The 19,460-nt window shown below is 42.2% G+C and overlaps 1 protein-coding gene across 1 annotated transcript in view; it reads right to left on the reverse strand.

Moving 5' to 3' along the window:
* Positions 1-19,410, reverse strand: part of LOC146865547 (baculoviral IAP repeat-containing protein 1-like) — a 932,191-nt gene extending 912,781 nt beyond the window's left edge. Inside the window, exon 1 of the mRNA XM_085632362.1 lies at positions 19,344-19,410. The gene's annotated coding sequence lies outside the window, so the exon portion shown is untranslated. The remainder of the gene's footprint in view (positions 1-19,343) is intronic.
* Positions 19,411-19,460: the final 50 nt, after the last annotated feature.

Here is a 19,460-nt window from a genome sequence, read left to right on the forward strand (position 1 = left end):
GACCCTGTCATAAAAATCATCGATGTTGTGGTGATAGGAGTGTGTAGGTATATATTTTGACTTGGGGCGTAATCCACTATCAATACTCGCACTATGGTTGATGTCAAGATCTTCAAGGACCGTGGTCATATCTACCTCATCATCTGGGTTTAGGGAAAGTAAACAGTGTATGTCACGGACCTCTCGTATAGTGTGTGTACCACCACTTTGAAAACCCTTCTCACCCCCAGGTTCATGAGGTCTGGTTGCAAAGAAATCCTTTAGTTTTAATGTCCTAGTGAATTTGAAGAGGTCAATGTGTAGATTTGCAAAATCACCACCTTGTGTGGGGCAGAAATTAAGACCCTTACTCAATAGATTTATTTCGTCATTATCCAAAGTTTAATTTGAGAGATTTATAATTTTCAAATCGGTATTCGCATTCTGACTGGTCATTGGGTACCCTATCCTTCCAAGTCCACCCATCGTTACTTCCTCACTTTGGGCACTGTACCTGACTTGTTCGGCAGGGCTCCCTTTTTGATTATTCTTTGTTCGCCTCCCTCCCCGCCTCTTTTTGTTTGATCTCTTTTTTGTTGGAGGCGGTTGCTTATCCTGAGGTTGGCCAATTCTTTTTGAAAGGACGAGGCCCCCTCTTCTAAAGGGACATCAGGTAATACATTGCTTGATGTGGAACTACCCAAGGAGGAAAAAGATAGGTTGCTGTTGGAACCTGTTTCCTCACTAATGTCTCTATCATCTCTAGTTCTTTTCTTATTAACATCCTCAGTTCCCTGAAGCCCATCAAACTTCTTGGCAAAGGTGTATATTCTGCCATTTTGGTAGTCCCTATCATCCCTTCTTATTTTACTTAATTTTTTGTTCTTCAAATACAGTTGATGATCATCCATCACCTGTTTTAATATCAAATAGTTCTTCTCAATCAGATCTTTAAAGATCTGATTGAGAAGAACTATTTGATATTAAAACAGGTGATGGATGATCATCAACTGTATTTGAAGAACAAAAAATTAAGTAAAATAAGAAGGGATGATAGGGACTACCAAAATGGCAGAATATACACCTTTGCCAAGAAGTTTGATGGGCTACAGGGAACTGAGGATGTTAATAAGAAAAGAACTAGAGATGATAGAGACATTAGTGAGGAAACAGGTTCCAACAGCAACCTATCTTTTTCCTCCTTGGGTAGTTCCACATCAAGCAATGTATTACCTGATGTCCCTTTAGAAGAGGGGGCCTCGCCCTTTCAAAAAGAATTGGCCAACCTCAGGATAAGCAACCGCCTCCAACAAAAAAGAGATCAAACAAAAAGAGGCGGGGAGGGAGGCGAACAAAGAATAATCAAAAAGGGAGCCCTGCCGAACAAGTCAGGTACAGTGCCCAAAGTGAGGAAGTAACGATGGGTGGACTTGGAAGGATAGGGTACCCAATGACCAGTCAGAATGCGAATACCGATTTGAAAATTATAAATCTCTCAAATTAAACTTTGGATAATGACGAAATAAATCTATTGAGTAAGGGTCTTAATTTCTGCCCCACACAAGGTGGTGATTTTGCAAATCTACACATTGACCTCTTCAAATTCACTAGGCCATTAAAACTAAAGGATTTCTTTGCAACCAGACCTCATGAACCTGGGGGTGAGAAGGGTTTTCAAAGTGGTGGTACACACACTATACGAGAGGTCCGTGACATACACTGTTTACTTTCCCTAAACCCAGATGATGAGGTAGATATGACCACGGTCCTTGAAGATCTTGACATCAACCATAGTGCGAGTATTGATAGTGGATTACGCCCCAAGTCAAAATTTATACCTACACACTCCTATCACCACAACATCGATGATTTTTATGACAGGGTCACAGAGGAGTTTTATAACATCGAAACTCCCCAAAGATTCACTCCCAAAGCAGTCAACAATATCACAGCAACTGAGAGGTCAGCTTTGATGAGGTTGAATAAGGATACAAATATCGTTATAAGGGAGGCCGATAAAGGCGGGAACATCGTTGTAATGAATCGTGAAGACTACATGCAGGAGGTATCTAGACAACTGAATAATGAGGCACACTATCGAAGGATCAATGAAAACCCCATTCCTAGTAGTACAATGAAGATCAATGCTAAATTTCTGGAAAGGAGGGAATCTGGCCTTCTCAGTGAAGATGAGTGCCGATTTATGTGGGTGAATTGTCCTAATTTTCCTTGCATCTATATATTGCCAAAGGTACATAAGGGTGGGAACTTTCCTCCAGGCAGACCAATCATCTCCGGGGTGGGTTCACCGACGGAGAAAATGTCAGAATTTGTTGACCTGAAGCTCCAGAAATATGTCCCCAATCTACCTTCATATGTAAGGGACAGCAAAGATATCCTAATGAAATTCAAAGATTTTGACTGGTCTGAAGACCTGATGTTTGTAACTCTAGACGTAGAGAGCCTTTATACTTGTATTAACAAGACCTTTGGTATCAAGGCAGTCCAATCCTTTCTGGATAGAGAGGATGCGAAATTTTATGACTACAATGAGATGATTATCACTATGATTAACATCATTCTGGATAATAACTTTTTCCTGTTTGATGGTGAATGGTTCCAGCAGATACACGGTACCGCAATGGGTTCTAGGTTTGCTACCTCTTACGCCTGCCTTTTCATGGGTTGGTTTGAGAGGGAGCATGCCTGGAACAGAGATGCCTCCCCCTGGACCAATTACATCGTGTACTGGGGGAGGTATATCGATGACGTGATCTGCCTTTGGTCTGGATCGGTCGACCAACTTGATCAATATGTATCTTTTTTGAATACCAACATGTACAATGTCAAGTTCACTATGATGCATCATAAAGAACACATCAATTTCCTTGATATTAAATTCTATATTAGACAAGGACAAATACATAGTAATCTGTACAGGAAGGAGACTGCGTGTAACGCTGTGTTACACGCGACCAGTGCACATCCCCACTCTGTAAAGAAAAACATTCCCTTCGGTGAAATGGTGAGGGTCAGACGTAATTGCAGCGAGGAAGATATGTTTCACACACATATCAATGACACTAAGAATAGATTCCTTAGGAGGGGATATGATCAGACTACTTTGGATAAAGCTGAACTCAGAGTCAACAAGATGAGTAGGAACATGACACTACAGGATAAACCAAAAAGGCCTGTTATTAACACCAAAGCCAGATTCATAACTCAGTATACTTCCCACAGTAACACCATTTTCAATATTTTCAGGAAACACTGGCACCTTTTGATGGGAGTTCCTGGTTTAAGAGATGTGATTAATAACAAACCATCCATTACGTACAGAAAGGGCACTTCTTTAAAAAGAACACTTTGTCCTAGCTACATAACCACTCCCCAAAGTACGCAAACTTGGTTACCAGATAAACCCAAAGGTTTCTTTACCTGTGGAACATGTAATATCTGTCCGTTGGGTAAGAATAAAACTTCGGTTTTCTGCTATAACAGCTCGAGACAGTTTGTGATCGAAAGTTTCATAAACTGTAACACAACTTATGTGGTGTATGTCTTGGGATGTAGATGTGGTATAATCTATGTCGGGAGCACTATCCGGAGTTTAAAACTCAGGATTCAAGAGCATAGAAGGGCTATAAAAACCAAAGATATTAGATACCCTATTACCAACCACTATACCATGGAACATCCGGAGGATATGAATTTTTGGTTTCATGCCATAGAACATGTTCCCAAACCTAAGAGAGGCGGCAACAGGGATTTGTTGCTTAGACAAAAAGAATCCAAATGGATTTGTCGTTTGAGAGCAATCAGCCTGGGGCATAACACGGATGGGGAAATGCACTATTTCCTATAGGTGAAGATGTTGGGGTGTTAGAACATTCAATACACCAGGTTCTGTTATAAGCTAGTTAGCTGTTCCACTAACTTTTGGATTGTCTAACATTTTTACTGATAATTACCCATATTGTTAGGTCTGAGCGATCCTTATGACTTTGGGTTTTGAATATTATATTACAATATAGGTAGGTTAATATGAGTTCCCTTGCATCCGTTAGTACCAACAGATCGATCTGCCCCGTCTTATTTTGTATTCTCCGTATTCCCCCGTTTTTAAATTTGAATTATTATGTAATTTTTTTTAATACTTAGTGGTAGTCATCATGTTACAAGTCCTGCTGGTTATATCAACTCGCTTTCTTTGTTCATAAGGCTTTTCTAATGGTGACCCTGAATGAATGATCTTGTGCTCTTATACTTTCTTCGGGCATTTATATATACTTTGTATGCTGATACTTTGTCTGGTCTTTATGTCTGTTTTGATTTCCCCCTTGCCGTTTTGATTAGTGTTCATTCACTGTTTTATGGAAGCATAAAATTCAACATACCGAGCCCGGCTGGGCATGGTAGTAATGTTTCCTGATATCTTTTGCCCATCTGGGCAGGCGACTCCCCCTATCCCATCTGAATCTGAATTTATAGTGGACAACTATCGCATTACATATACGTATATGTCGTTTTTTCTGTTCGGGGATTCCCTTGTTTTGATTTTTTTTCTCACGTGTTTTTTCCGCCAAACTGATACGACTCTATACTCCATCTGTTAGAATCTTCCGCCTGTTAATAATATATACGACTGAAGCGCGCGTTCAGTTCAAATTAAGATCTAGATACATCTGGCTTGCTGATATTTACTTAGGATCACCTCTCTCGTTTATTACTCCAATATGGCGCCCATGGGGTGGATTAATATTGATGGAATATACCGATTTTTTCATATAATCCTGACGGTAGATTTATATCTCGAAAAAAAATATATATATATACGAACGGACCTTGCGTTTATTTAGGACAATACTGTATATGTCTGGCTCTCTTAAATCCCTTAACAATCATTATGTTCATACACCACTCCAATATGGCGCCCATAGGGTGGAAGCGATGTTCCAATATCCTGAATAGCCCCTTTACACTTCCGGTATCATCACGGGATATGAAGGTGGAGCGTATTTAAGACACCCGACCTATGGGACTTGGTTTCGCCGGTAATCAGAAGAAGCGCGCTCTTTTAAAGGTGAGACAAGGTGTATGCAGTGGATTAAGAGTAATGAATTAGTCTGATATGTTTGAGTCTTTTGATACTAATCAAAGTTGACTTTTATACGTGATATGGTTGGATGTGATGCTGTTGGTAACTATATTTCTGTGGGCTTTGCGTTAATATAACACCGATAGCACAAACATTTTCAGGCAATCATGAATCGCTACTTTACGATTTATGAAGACATTTTGTTGGTCTTTTGTGTGTTTTTTTCTATGGCGGAAATTATGTCACGACTCGTTCACCGCAAGTATAATTACGTAGGGAACGCGTAAATATGTTGAATGAATCATAGAGAATTGTGGCTTACAACATGCTGTCCACTATCATTGTAAGATATGCCTTTGAAACCGGATCTCGATTTTTACGGTGCCCAACAGACATAGGAGTTATATGTTTCTAATCTATGGACATAAGTTAGAATGGGAGATATAGGTTGTCGCTTTCTTCCGTTTAAGGTTAATACTAGGAGATATGTTTAGGAATGGGAATCTGTGATATAAAATAAAATCATGGATGGATATTCGTATAATTTTCCATTTCGTGTTGTTCCCTTTAGAAATATGCAGCCCACACATTGGGCATAAATATACAACAACGTTGACTGAACTGTGCCTTTGATACGTATTGACGAAAAAAGAATCTGACTGTTATTTGTATTATCCGGTGACGCACATACGATCGTACTTACACGTATACCTTTCAGCTACTTGGAAAGGTAAGGCAGTTTTCACTTTCAAATGGAAAGCGTTGTAATGTGCATTTTCTCATCTGATCTCGGTCTTCCATGCCCACAAGGGGCTGTAATAACTGTTTTTAAAAATTCATTTTCATTAGGTTATACACCTTTTTACATGAACGTTTATATCTATTGGAAGCCGATCCTTTTGAAGTTCGTGAAGTTCGTTTCTTAAAATATCCATGGTAAGAATTTGTGTATAAATTATAGTTTTTTTGTTTAATAGGGTAGTGGTCATACAAACCACCGTTATCTATCAGGCACACAGACCCATCTCCTTATTATATACCTGCAAACTCACTTATGGTTTGGGTTTCCATATGTATATACTTTAAATGGAATTCTTCCTTTTTTAGAACATTAGACAACATACATGTTGAGGCAGGATGTATATGTTTTTTGTGAAAGCTTTAACTCTTGTTCTGTGCGTACATTTGACTAATATGTCCCTCCTTTCTATAAAAACTGTATATAATGTATTTATATGTGAGATTTATTATGTTTGTGTTTTGTGTTTTTTAATTATCTGTATGTAATATACGGTATTGTCATGATTTATATGTATTGTTGGTAATGTAGGTTGTTGTGTTTCATGTGGTATAAGATGTGTTTTTATATACATGTATGTTTTTATTTGTATTGTTTTACAGCCCTGACGAAGTTCGTAAAGAACGAAACGCGTTGGCTGAGTTTGACTTTTCTGGGATTTGAATAAGAATAAAGAAACAACCTTTGGGATATTTGAAAAGACTTTTCCTTGAGTGCACCGTCCCTTTGTTTAAAAAAAAGTTTGTATATCTGGTTTTCCAGTAGAGCACAAGTGCGGCTTGCTTTGGACGTGTCTCTGCACCAACTAAGAAACTGTATATTGAATTTGGATCTGGTGTGCTTAACATTGGTCAGCCGTACAGTCCCTTTGTTCACACTGTTTGCATAGCCAAAACTTTGTTTTTTTTACTATTTGAGTTTGATTCATATTTAAAAAAATAAAATGACATACAGGCCTCTGAGAGACGAAACGGAAATATTAGTTATTTGATGGGACGTAGTCAACTTCTGTTGTTTAACATTAAATGAAGTAGAGGACAGCCTTTTGGTCAGAAATGTATATTTTTAGCAGAAAATCAGTAGAAGATTTCGGCTAATGTTTATAATAGGTATTACATTCAGTGCATCAATGTACAATCCTAGGTGTGGCATGTGAGCTCTTTTTACTTCTTCAGTTTGGCTATAATAAATAATAATAGTTAATAACAATCCTATAATTTTTATTTAATGCTCGCAGTGACAATGTTCATGCTTTGTTACGTGTGAACTCACAGGTGCCAACATTATCCAATCAGTGTTGCTGATTTTATTGACCACTTATGGATGAAAGGTTGTGAGGCCTTGTGGTTTTAGAACTTATCATTTATATACACACATATTACCAGCAATCCACACAATGTATTTGTAATGCCAGTCTGGCATGTGAATGTGAACCAATTACATTCAGAATTTGAACTTGGATGTATATTTTTTAAATCATAGCAGTAGAATAGCTCCATGAGTTAAATTAAGTGATATGTTTGCCACAAGTTAGAATCTAGGAAGGCCGGCTCTGTCTGTCATCTTTCTGAGGTCAGTAAATTGAGATGAATAGCATACATTTATGTCAGAGCAGCTTAAGCCGTCTTGGGGTAGTGCTTTGGATTCTACACAGTGCAGTGGTTTTATGTTTCCATAATTCAAATTGCTGTTGTGATATTGTTTTAGATGTTAAAAAAGTGCAGTGCGTGAGGTGTTCTCATCCTCCCCTCCTGTCAGCATTAGGCTGGTACTTGACATCAAATGCTCCATTGGTTTAATGCACTGAATGTGTTGCTTTAATGTCCTCTTGGTGTGGCACGCTATAAGACCGGCTGGGCTGGATACTCCGTTTTAATCAAAGGTCACTGAAAATCCTTAGAGGCAATGTCGCGGTCTGGCCACTAAGTTAACGAATGATAACCGATGGGAGTATTTGAGGACTTTTGATGTAGTTCTGCTTCCGGAAACGTGATCGACAAATGAGGTTTTTTTGCAGGGGTTACTCGTCTTACTCAGCCGTGCTACTCTGTCGCTGGTTGGTAACGCACGGGCAGGGCTAGCTACATGGCTCAAAACATCTCTGGGATGTAGCACTGCTGCACTAAACACCAATTTAGATTTAACACAGGCTTTCCACTTGGTATGTGAGGATGGTTTTAATCTGTGTGTTATACATTTTTATAATAACAATTTCACATGTATTTCATTTTCCAACCCCAAATTTGCCCTGCTTCTTTATTTTTTTGCACAATTTGCCCACTCTTTTTTTCAAAATTTTCCTGGGGGAAAGAACCCCCCCGAATCCCCTGTAGGTGGTTCGGGCTCGCACGCTGCGCTTGCTCGCCGCAGTGCAGTACGACAATTGTTTTACGCCTCACCACTTTCAAATGTCACCATCCGCCACTGGTAACCTGGAAAGCACATGGGAGAGTTAAATGGGAAGCAGCATACGGTAGAGAGAAGGCAAGAAAACAGTTGCACTCTCATAGAGTGATGAAAGCAAAATAAAGTAGCATACACTTTCAGCGGTGCTTATAGAATGAAGCAGGTCAGAGGAACATCAGCAAATCGTAGCACCACTGGACAAATTACTCTTTCAGGAGAAATGAACGCCTGGTCAAATTTAAGATTGTTTGCCAGTAAATCCCTACATTATAACACGGATACCTACAGATTGTGTTCGGTTGTGCCCTCTCCCCTTCCGTATCTTTTGCAACACACATTCTTTGTAGAGGCATATGACTGGCCCGCAGATACCCACCCGGCACATACAGGACGCTAAGCCCTCTAGCCCTCTGCCTCTCACCCCACACACACCGTGCATTTTTTTCCGACATGGAGTTTGGCAATTTCACAGGAAAGCACTGTACACCAAGAAGGTGCAATTCAGCTAGTTATAGACAACTGCAATGCAACAACTTCCTAAACAGGGTAAAGCCAGAAACACCATTTCCCCAACTAGATGCCTCCTCAAAACCTACCCATTGCGGTGTCTCACCGACCACCGCTCCCCCTTCCCACCCCTGCCCTCCAGAAAACCTCGTCCCACACAAGAACTCAAACAAGCGTCTGCCAAGTTGTAGTTGTCAGAGGGGACACAGGACCCTTTATTAATGACACTGAAACGCAAAATAAAAGCGCGTCGTTAGGGTGGGACTAATTTAAAGAACATGCCGCTTTTAAGTGCAAGAGGAGGCTGTAAATGACAATGCGTTTTCTTTATGTTTTAAAAACCAAAACATAAATAAAAGGCATTGTCATTTACAATGCCAATATCTCAAACTCGAGTAAATGCGAGATCTATTGCATTGCAAATGGTAGGCATCACGGACAACGGGAGGTAAGGTGAGCGGGCAGGGGGAGGAGGCACAGGCAACGGGAGGGAGGGCGGGGGGTAAAGAGGGCACGGACAATGGAGGGAGGGCGGGGGTGTTAAAGAAGGTACGACAACTGGAGGGATGGCGAGGTTGTAAAGAAGGCACCAAAGCACGTTGTGCCTGCAATAAGAGAAACTGGATAAAGAGAATAGTACTTAAAGACTAAATAACAGGTACAATGTAACAACCAAATTAAAAGTACCAGTCGCCATGGAAGGTGACAAATGAAGAGGAGGCGGTACTAAGGAGGGACTAACAAGCCTGTTTACAAATCAGAAGCCAGCATTTAGGACAGACAATGACGCAAGCCAATGTCAAATATGGGCAGAGAGTCGGCGGGGCTTCTATTCCCTAATCCACTACATCAAGTCTCGCAGAGCAGTGCATGCGCGCTAGCTCTAGGCTCGATCCAAAAATCTCAAGAGGAAATAAATATTTCAGAAAACTTACAGGGTCTGGAATCCAAAATGCCTGAAAATTCATTCTACCTGATTGATCACAAGCCTTCTTCGGTGCTGCACCATCACTCTGGAATTCGGTTCCAGCAGAAATAAGATGCTCTTAAGAGCAATGAACTTTCTTCATGAAACTAAAACTATTATCTACCTGCAATCTGAATTGTCTGACACCCTGATATAATCTGCATTGCATCTTGATCTCTGCTTTATAGCACCTGTTGTGTCGAGGTGTCAGGTGATGACCCTCGGCACCACTAGGAAGGAATTAACCGGTGACCGCCACTCACCTGGGGATCAGGCGTTGAGCGCGCTTGCGGCAATAACTGAGACCACTCATGGTTCTTACTCTGTGCTGCTGCTCAGGGTCTCATAACTGAGAGACCGCCCGCGGCTGCCCATCTTTATTGTCCGCCAACCAACAGTGCGCACGCCACAGGGTGAGCCGAGGCACATCCCCCTGCTAAACAATTAACATCATGTACCCCGACCTTTACGTATCGCGAGAGGCAATATTACAGCACCCTCTCTTATTTCCTCTCCTATCTTTCTTTACATGACTCTCTAACTCTTCCTCTCTGCCCCCCTCAAGTCAAGTCAAAAATAACTTTATTCGATTCATTCGAATCATAAAAGTTTGCATACATACATAAAATGATTATAATTAGGTATTTATAAAAACATATGCAAGAATTTGACACAAAATTCATAAATAAACTTCAAGGTTTAAAGCTTTAAAACAATGTACACTTTAGCTTAAAAAGAAAGAAACATATCCTCCTAAATGGCTCCAGCTCCCCCTGCACAGAACCTGTAATAAAATTAATTAATCATATCAGTTTTCAAAGCATTAATACAAAGTACGTGGAACTATAAAATCATTTAAAACTTAATTTCCTGTTACATTTCATAGCGTTTCCTAATTGATAATGCAGTTCTAATGAAGTTAAGCACAGCAATACAGATAGGAGCAGTAGATAAAGATCGTAAATAGTTAAAGCCCTCCTGGTGAGAACAGGGTTGAATATTGCTCAAGACAGGCTTGGTGATCCGCACCCTTGGATCTTTATAAAGTGTGCAAAACAGTATAAAGTGTATAGTGCTTTGCTGGGCTAAATTATTGCACAGATAGGGAGTTAGTCTCTCACACAAACTTGCCTGTTTGGGAAAAGCCACAAGTGCAATGTGCAAAGACGGAATCTAGTCATAAAGAAACATGATTGTACATGAATAGTAAAAGACAAATAAAATTTCTGATGGTTTGGGCGCCCATCTGCACAGTTTTGTGTTCCACGATCCCAATTAGACATACTTGATTCAGCATAATATGCATTTTTTATGATCAGTTTCATGTTAGATTGAATACAATCGGGATTATCATAATAGTGCCCTAAACCAATCTTATTAAAATTATCTTTGACATAACGAAGCCAGGGGATAGCAAGAGCCTTTTCAAGGTTCATATAGTCTCTAAGAATACACCTTGAAAATGATAAGTCCTCCGAGGTCCAAACTTTCCCCAGAGAATCAGTGGGGCGATGTTTATTCTATCTTCTACAAAATCCAGCCCCACTTCTGAGTGATAAAAAGATGTAGGAGAACTAATAGGGATCATCAGCAATCTTTTTAGGAATTTATTTTCCAAAGTTTGAATTTGGGTACTTTTATGATATCCCCATACACCCGCTCCGTAGGTAGCTACTGACAGGCATTTTGATTTGTATAGGGTTATCATTTCCGCTACTGGCTTATGTCCCAGCTTGCAGGCAAAGCGGAACAGCCCCTCTACTATTCTGCTAGTGTGTTGGACCCTGGCCACAATCAATTGCTCTCAGTTCAATTTTTTATTAAAAACATTCCCAAGGTACGTAAAATTGAACACCTTATCAATAATCTTTTCCTTCACCACTAATTTCCTTGTTTTGGTTTGGTTGGGGCCACATACCATGATAAAAGATTTACTAAAATGTACTTTTTGGTCCAATGTCAACATAAAGTCAGTAAAAGCATTTAAGGCTTTTTGGAGGCTAATGGCCGGCAGTGCCATCAAAACTGTGTCATCAGCATATGACAGCAAGGGTACAGGTTTGTCTCCTATGCTATGAAAATCTAGTTGCTGCTCTAGCAGAAATGACTCCAAACCATTTGTGTATAAAAGGAATTAAAAAAAGGGGCCAGAATACAACCTTGGCGAACCCCCTCTGTAGAAACAATGCGCCTGGTCTTCTCTCCCCCTGGATCATAACGGATGGCAACAGTAGTAGATGCATACAACCTGCACAGCAGTGTAATAAGGGCTTCCTCAAAGCCCATTTTTTCCATTAGTTTCCAAAGCTTCCCCCGGTTTACTGTATCAAAAGCACTGGATAAGTCCATGAAGGCCAGGTGGATTGACCCCCTCCTGGCCTTCATGTACTTACCCATGATCGGGGCCAAGTTGAGGCACTGTTCGTTTGTTCCCATTCCCCTCCTGAAGCCATATTGTGTGCTAGATATAAGTCCGGAGGCATTAGCCCATGACTCCAGGTGTACAAGAACTACCCTCCCCAGGACTTTGCATGTGGCATTGATTAGAGAAATAGGCCTGTAGCATACAGGATCATTCCTATTACCTTTTTTATAGATTGGCACCACTACTGCCTCTTTCCATGATGAAGGAATACGGCCCACTATTACCGCTTTGAAGACATTAACCATCAAGGGTGCCCATAATTGAGGATTGCTTTTAAACAAGTCCAAGGGCACCCCATCAGTGCCTGGTGCTCTCGAGGAGATACCCTTTACTAAAGCATCCTCAACCTCACAGTCAGGGAAGAACTAAGTTGGTATGCCGTTTGAGAATTAGTTACTATTTCATCCCTTTGTTCTTGTGGTGAGACACAATTTCGATTGAATATGTTTGAGAAATGAGATTCCCAAATTTCTCCCGGTATTGTCAAATCCATACTCTTTGCATCGTTCATGAAGAGGGGGCAATTAATAACTTTCCAAAAACTCTTGGAATCCCTGAGACTACTAGCTCTTTCAAGATCTTCCCAGGCCAGTCTTCTCAGTTCATCCTTCCTCTGCCCAATTACACGTTTATAGGTTTGTCTCGCGCTCTTGATTAAGATTTGGTCACGGGGATTGCATGCAAGGCTTTCTTTAGATCTCTTTGTGCCTCGGTACACTCAGCATTGAACCATCTTGTTTCCTGGGGTTCCCTTCTTTTCATTGACTTTGTCAAGTTTTTAGCAACATTTTTACATTGATTCAAAATCCTGTATGACCACATCTGGGGGAGAATCATCGGATAGTCATGACATAATTTGGCTTAGATTGGTTTTAACAATATTCTCCTCAAATTGTGAGGGATTTATTTTACTCCATTTTAATCTCACCTCCTGATTGCGGTTATGCTTAAATGGGCAGTTGTCACCCTTGCCCACTAGCGCCGTTACGTGCAGGGAGGCAGGAAGGGGATTGTGGTCGCTAACAGGGTTTGGTTCAACCGCAAAACTATCTACAAGGCAGGCAAATTTTTTAGATATTAACATAAAATCAATTGTGCTGGCCTTGCATCCACCCAAATAAGTTGGATACTGTATGGTGGGGCACTAACCAAGGTGTCGACCAAACATAAATCATTAACGACAACAATGGTATTTAATGCTTCACTCTGCGGAGTATGTTTAAAATGTGACAAAGGTTGGTTCTTGGTATCGAGAACTCCACGTACTTCATACAAACTCCTCTGCTTCCAACTAACTACAGGCCTGTTAGCCTCATTGACGTTCCCCAAAAAATCTTCTCCCGCCTAATCCTGGACCTCTTACAGGAGTGGATCGAGGAGTATGATATCCTCAGTCCTTATCAGGACGGATTTAGGAGGAACACATCGACCATGGACCAGATTTTCCGTCTTATGATGTTATTCTGGAAGACGGTAACTCTAGAGGGTGGCAGCCTCTACATGGTCTTTGTGGACCTCCGGTCCGCCTTCGATTTAGTACCCAGGGCCAAACTGTGGGCGGTGCTTTTGGAAATGGGAGTTCCCAACGCAATACTGACGGTGCTGATTAGGCTACATGCACAAAACTATGCACAGGTCAGATGTGGGAGGGAGGGGGTGCTGTCGTCCCGGTTTCCAGTTTGCAGGGGGGTCAGGCAGGGGTGCGTTTTGGCACCAACCCTGTTCTGCCTCTATGTGAATGGTGTTATATCGCATCTGGACGCGGTTCCCAATAACGATGCACCCAGATTGGCAGGCAGGAGGGTGCCGGCGATAATGTTTGCCGACGACATCCTCCTGCTCTCCAAGTCCCCTATGGGGATCCAACGAGTGTTGGACGGCTTTACAGACTTTTGCCGATGCCGCGGACTGGAAATCAATGCTGATAAGACTAAATTTATGATTTTCAGCCCCCCGGCATCGACCCGCCCAACACCGATTCTGGGTTCGGTTAGACTGGAGAGGGTACAGACTTTTCAATATCTAGGGGTAACGATCAACGAAAATCTTTCCTGGGGCCCCCAACAGGCGAAATCACAACTTAAACTCTCCCAATTAGTGGGCGGTATCCTCAAAATGTCTAATACATCTACAATCAAGCCAGTGAGCCCCGCACTGGAGATTTACAAAGTGAAGGGGAGGGCATCGGCTCTTTATGGTGGGGAACTGTGGGGGTACACCTGTAGGCCCGAAATTCTTAATGTAGAGAACAAGTTTATGAGGCAGCTACTTGCACTCCCCCAAAGTACACCCCTCCTTTTGCTGAGATTGGACTTAGGACTGAGTTTCATCCAGGATGAGCTAGCTCTGAAACCTCTTAGGTTTTGGCGCAGGCTATGGATAACTCCGGAATTGTGCAATTATAGGCTTGAATTAAAAGATGTGTTGAACCATGGTAGTGCAGCGAAAATCCCCTGGCTTGCATTTGTGAAAAAGGAACTGGGGAAAATGGGACTATCGGACCTCTGGTATGAGCCAGAACAGGCATGCAGGGGGGTTTCATGCAAAACGCTTGCGAAGTCCTTCATGGACTGCAAACAAAACATATGGTTGCATGACTCCAAAGCTGGCCCTCTGACAACAACTTTTTTAACACTTAAACACTCATATGCTTTCGAGGAGTTTTTGAATTTCATTTACCCAGTTGGAGCTAGGAAGTTATACATTCAATGGAGATTCGCAACACTACCACTAAGGGCATTCACAAGTAAGTGGTCTGCACCAACGAGCAACTCTTGCCCTGGACGTGGTGCAATTAAGGAGGATGAACTACACATGCTCTTTTTTTGCCCTGCCTACAGAAAAGCCAGAAAGTACTGGTTGGTACCCTTGTGCAGGAACATGGGCTTTGATAAATGTTTTGTTGCAATGAGAGTTCTTAAAACTGACACTTCACCGCACATAGTTTTCGCACTCTCAAAGTTCCTGCTAGCTATGTGGTCCAAGAGATGTTCTCTCATCACAGCGGAACCCAGAGGTGATTGTATATCATGATTGCATACCCTGCTTGTTAATCTGATTTTAAGAAATGTTTATTTTATCTCTTGTGGTTTTATACATTTTTTAACCGTTTTAACTGTAATCTTTTATGACTGAAAAAATGTCGAAATAAAGATCAAAAGCACAAGCATACAAACTATACTGGCATGAGGTACAATTAAAATCGCCCACCCAAATTATGCACAAAGGATAACATTTCCCTGCAACCTTATCTATTTCCTCTTTAAGGGTATTAATGACCCCACAGTTATTTGGATCAAAAATATTGTAATACCAGTGAATCAATAATATTGGAGCATCAATCAAGCCAGAGATCAAAATGAGCTGGTACCAGGGGGAATCAATTATGTTCTCTATCTTTAATGACCCATTTTTAACAGAAATCAAAGTCACCAGTCCTCCCTTTGCCCTCCCTGCGAGTGAAGGGGTTGCCTGGACATTAAATGAAGAATAACCATCTATATCAATATCATCCCTGCTCCAGGTTTCCTGGGCACAAATAATGTCAAATGTCTTGACATATTGTAACCAGATCTCATCCATCAATTTTGAGCAGATGCCCGCAATGTTCCAGGAGATAAGTCGAAGGGGAAGGGTGTTATGGTCATGCGCCACTGTAACTTCCCCGGCAATATTATTACTAGCAGGCACTGCGGGTGTGATATTTATAATCAACCCTACACTTCCTTCACTCCCAGTACCCCAGAGTGAAGGAAGGTGTAAGCTAATCTCATGATCATGGTCGTGTACATGAAAGGAGGCAGCTATACTATCTGCTATATCAGGGACTTTCTCTAAATCGTTATTTGTGGTGTCCATTTTCCTTAGATTTCTTGGGTTGGGAGTTAGTCAGTCTATGTCTGCAAGACCACTCAATGCCTCAAAGTGATTTGGGGGAAACCAAGGAGGATGCTGGGAGTGCTGATTTACCCGCATAAACCTCTCCTCCTCTGCAATGTGCCATGGAGGTCTGGGTGGTTGATAAAAGAACCCCAGGGGTAAAAGGGCTATCCCTCTCGTACTTACAGTTCAATTAACCATTCTATCTAACATTGTCTGAACTAAGCCTGAGGATCTAAAAGATAATACTATACAATCTCCGGGGAAGGTCTTGGTAGATTTTCCCACCCACCCAATCCGACGCACCATCTTAAATTCTGAGAACAGCAAGTTATTATTAATCCCCGTTCTTGCACTCAAGAAGTGTACTGATTTATTCCTCAGTGTTGACCAGTGCTCTGACTCACCGGGCAACAGTGGGGGAACGTTGGCCAGTACCAAGGTGTATGGAGTTGCTTCTGGTGGTAGATGCAAATTAGTATGTGGGCCACGGAACCCTCTATGGTCAGGAATCTGTCCTTCTATGGTACTTGTAATCCGAGATCTCTCATCTTGAATGCGACTAACCTTGTCAGTGCTGCCGCTAGTTCAGGCGTATGTAGTCTGGGCATGCTTGGTAGTCCAAGCTTCTATCTGATGTGGGGTCTCAGTACTATTTGACAAAATACATGCTGCCCTTGGGCATAGTGGATCATCCTGAGGTCTTAAAAGAGGTTCAGGATGATGCACAACCCCACTCATGGCAGTCCTCTTGAATTGAACATTAGGGGAAATAACCTCTGCCCTCTTTTGGCAATGATCAAGCAATCTTGAGGAGGTACTACTAATCACTGGCTTTTTGAGGTTATTTAAACTAGCCTCGATTTCAGTTCGCTTTTGCAATATCGGGTCAAGAACGGCTGAGACCGTTAACTCTAACTTTTTCCAGAAATCCTCCCTCTCCTTGATTGGTAATACTCTCATTGATACCACATCTTTTAAAGCCACAATAGGCCCCTGATTATGCTCTTTATCAACAGGTTTACTCCTACGTCCTAATGGTTTAGGCAAGAGGTAATTTTGTTTATCGGGGCCTGCCCTTTCCTTTACTTTGATGGTGGTGCAAGGCTATTCCCATGATTAATTTTTGCTTTCTGGCCTCGTGTAACTACATTTGGTATAATAGATTTATCAGATTTTTCAACAATACCAGAAGCATTAATAACTTCCGGGTCCTGGTCCGAAACCGCAGTGTGTAACATGCTGGTATGAGATGAATTTACTTCCGGGTTAGATTGTAACAAGGGGACGATAGGGGTAGGTCAGTTGTGGGAGTTTTGTGGCTCCAGGGACAATCTGCACTCTGTGAGTTCGATTTTATGTATGAGTGCAGACTCAGCCCTCAATGAAAAAGCGTCCAGTGTCTCCACAACCCCCTGCCCATTTCCACATTTGGGCCTACTCATTTGTATGCCCCCTCAACCCACACGCAATGTCAGTAATGTCAATAACTCAGTACCTTGGATAGTCAGAGCAGGTTATCTCTGGATCTGTAGATTTCAAAAATGTGGCCCAGCCCGGCCTCCTTCGGTCTCTGACAGGCCCTTGGCCCGGAGATTCGCCTTGGCACATCCACGCGCGGTCCGCTCTGCGGGAGCCCCGTCCTCGCTTTATGTGTCTCCTGGCGCGTTTGCTGGTGTCAGCGGCATGCACGCCGCTTGGGCTGCTGGGAAAGGTAGTTTCCTGCCTCTCGTCCGACTCGTGGGACTGGAAATCACTTGGGCAGGTCTCACCGGACCGGGATCCACTTGGATAACGGTGCGATGCCAGGAAATACCAGTAACTGTGGAAATAGAGCTCCCGCGCTGCGGGAGCCCTGTCTCCTTGCTTTAAGTGCCTCCTGGCGCGCTTGCTGGTGTCAGCGGCGTGCGCATTGCTTGGGCTGCCGGGAAATGTAGTTTCCTGCCTCTCGTCCCCCTTGTGGGACTGGAAATCACTTGGGAAGGTCTCACGGGACCGGGATCCACTTGGATAACGGTGCGATGCTAGGAAATACCAGTATCTGTGCAATTAGAGCTCATTTAATTCTTCCTGTCAACCCCTCAATTCAACCCGGGACCACTTCCTCTTCTGTCACTGACTCTATTTCTTTAGACCCTCCTCAATTTATATGTTGCAAGATTTTAAACCCATTCACAGCTTCAGTTCTGTTTCTGTATGACCTTTTGAATGTAATTAGAGACAGTTGTTTTGCTTTAAAGTATATTGACACCCCGAGTTGAGTGGTGCTGTAGAAAATGTAAATAAATGCATACAAATAAATAGAATGCAATATGGGGGGTCAGGGTGCTTAAGATGCAGCCTATCCTAGGACGTCCCAGTATGCATTTGGTGCTAACATCCAAAGGGGCAGATTTACAAGCTCCTTGCGCCACTTTTGCGTCATTTTCCCCATGTTAAAATTGACGCAAAAGAGGCGCAAGGGGCTTGTAAATCTGCCCCGTAGTATGCAGTGTGATGGGTAATGTAGTGGGACAGTGAGTTTAGGGTGCACTGCAGTGTTTTAATGTTGCTAGGAGGTGGTAGGATTAGTGTCCATAGGGTTCAGTACAGTGATGGGGGCATATTATCAAGCCAGGCGTTAAAATTATCGGTTATGTTAGACGACCTTCACATTTAACATGGGCTTCAATTGGAATTCCATAGAGCATATTATCAAGCCCATTATCGCCGTTTTAGCGGCAGTTTTCTGCCGCTAAAGCGGCGATAATTTTATCGCCAGGCTTGATAATATGCCCGTTAGTGTCTTTAGGCTAGAAACATTCGAGATTCAAGTGACTGAACATGTGTTATACATGCATTTCACGGGCAGAAAGAGGCAAGCTTTCTATAGCCAGATCTAATGCGAGGCATGACAGGCGCGCAACACACATTGGACTCAAAGGGCTTCACTTCACGTCGAAAGTGAACATAAATGAGAACCCTGCGTAGATTGCCCGGCCGTGGATGACGTGCGTTCGGAGTATCCAATTTGTTTTCGCGGAGTTACTTGAAGATGTTTATAGATTTGGGCGACGAAGAGGCCAATGCTGGATGGGAAAAACCACGAAACAAGCTGAGGCTGAACGCGGGCAGCAGTGTCAGAAATAAAACCATATGCAGTGAAAATGAGAAAGAGAAACAAAACAACTCGCAGTTACTAGCAGGAAGTACATTTAAACGGACAAAGGATGCAGCCAGGCTCGCGCACACACCTATAGAATAACTTTCACGAAAATGATTAGAGACAGCAGATACTCACGGTTTACTGGTGCTGGAGGCTAGGAGAAAGATAGTGTGCGCTGAGACTTCTGAAACCTCAGTGGCAGTATTTAAAAACAAACAAAAAACATAAGGCGCAATACAGGACTTCCCCAGA

This window comes from Triturus cristatus, chromosome 2_1 (assembly GCF_964204655.1).
Source record: "Triturus cristatus chromosome 2_1, aTriCri1.1, whole genome shotgun sequence".
Lineage (NCBI taxonomy): Eukaryota > Metazoa > Chordata > Amphibia > Caudata > Salamandridae > Triturus > Triturus cristatus.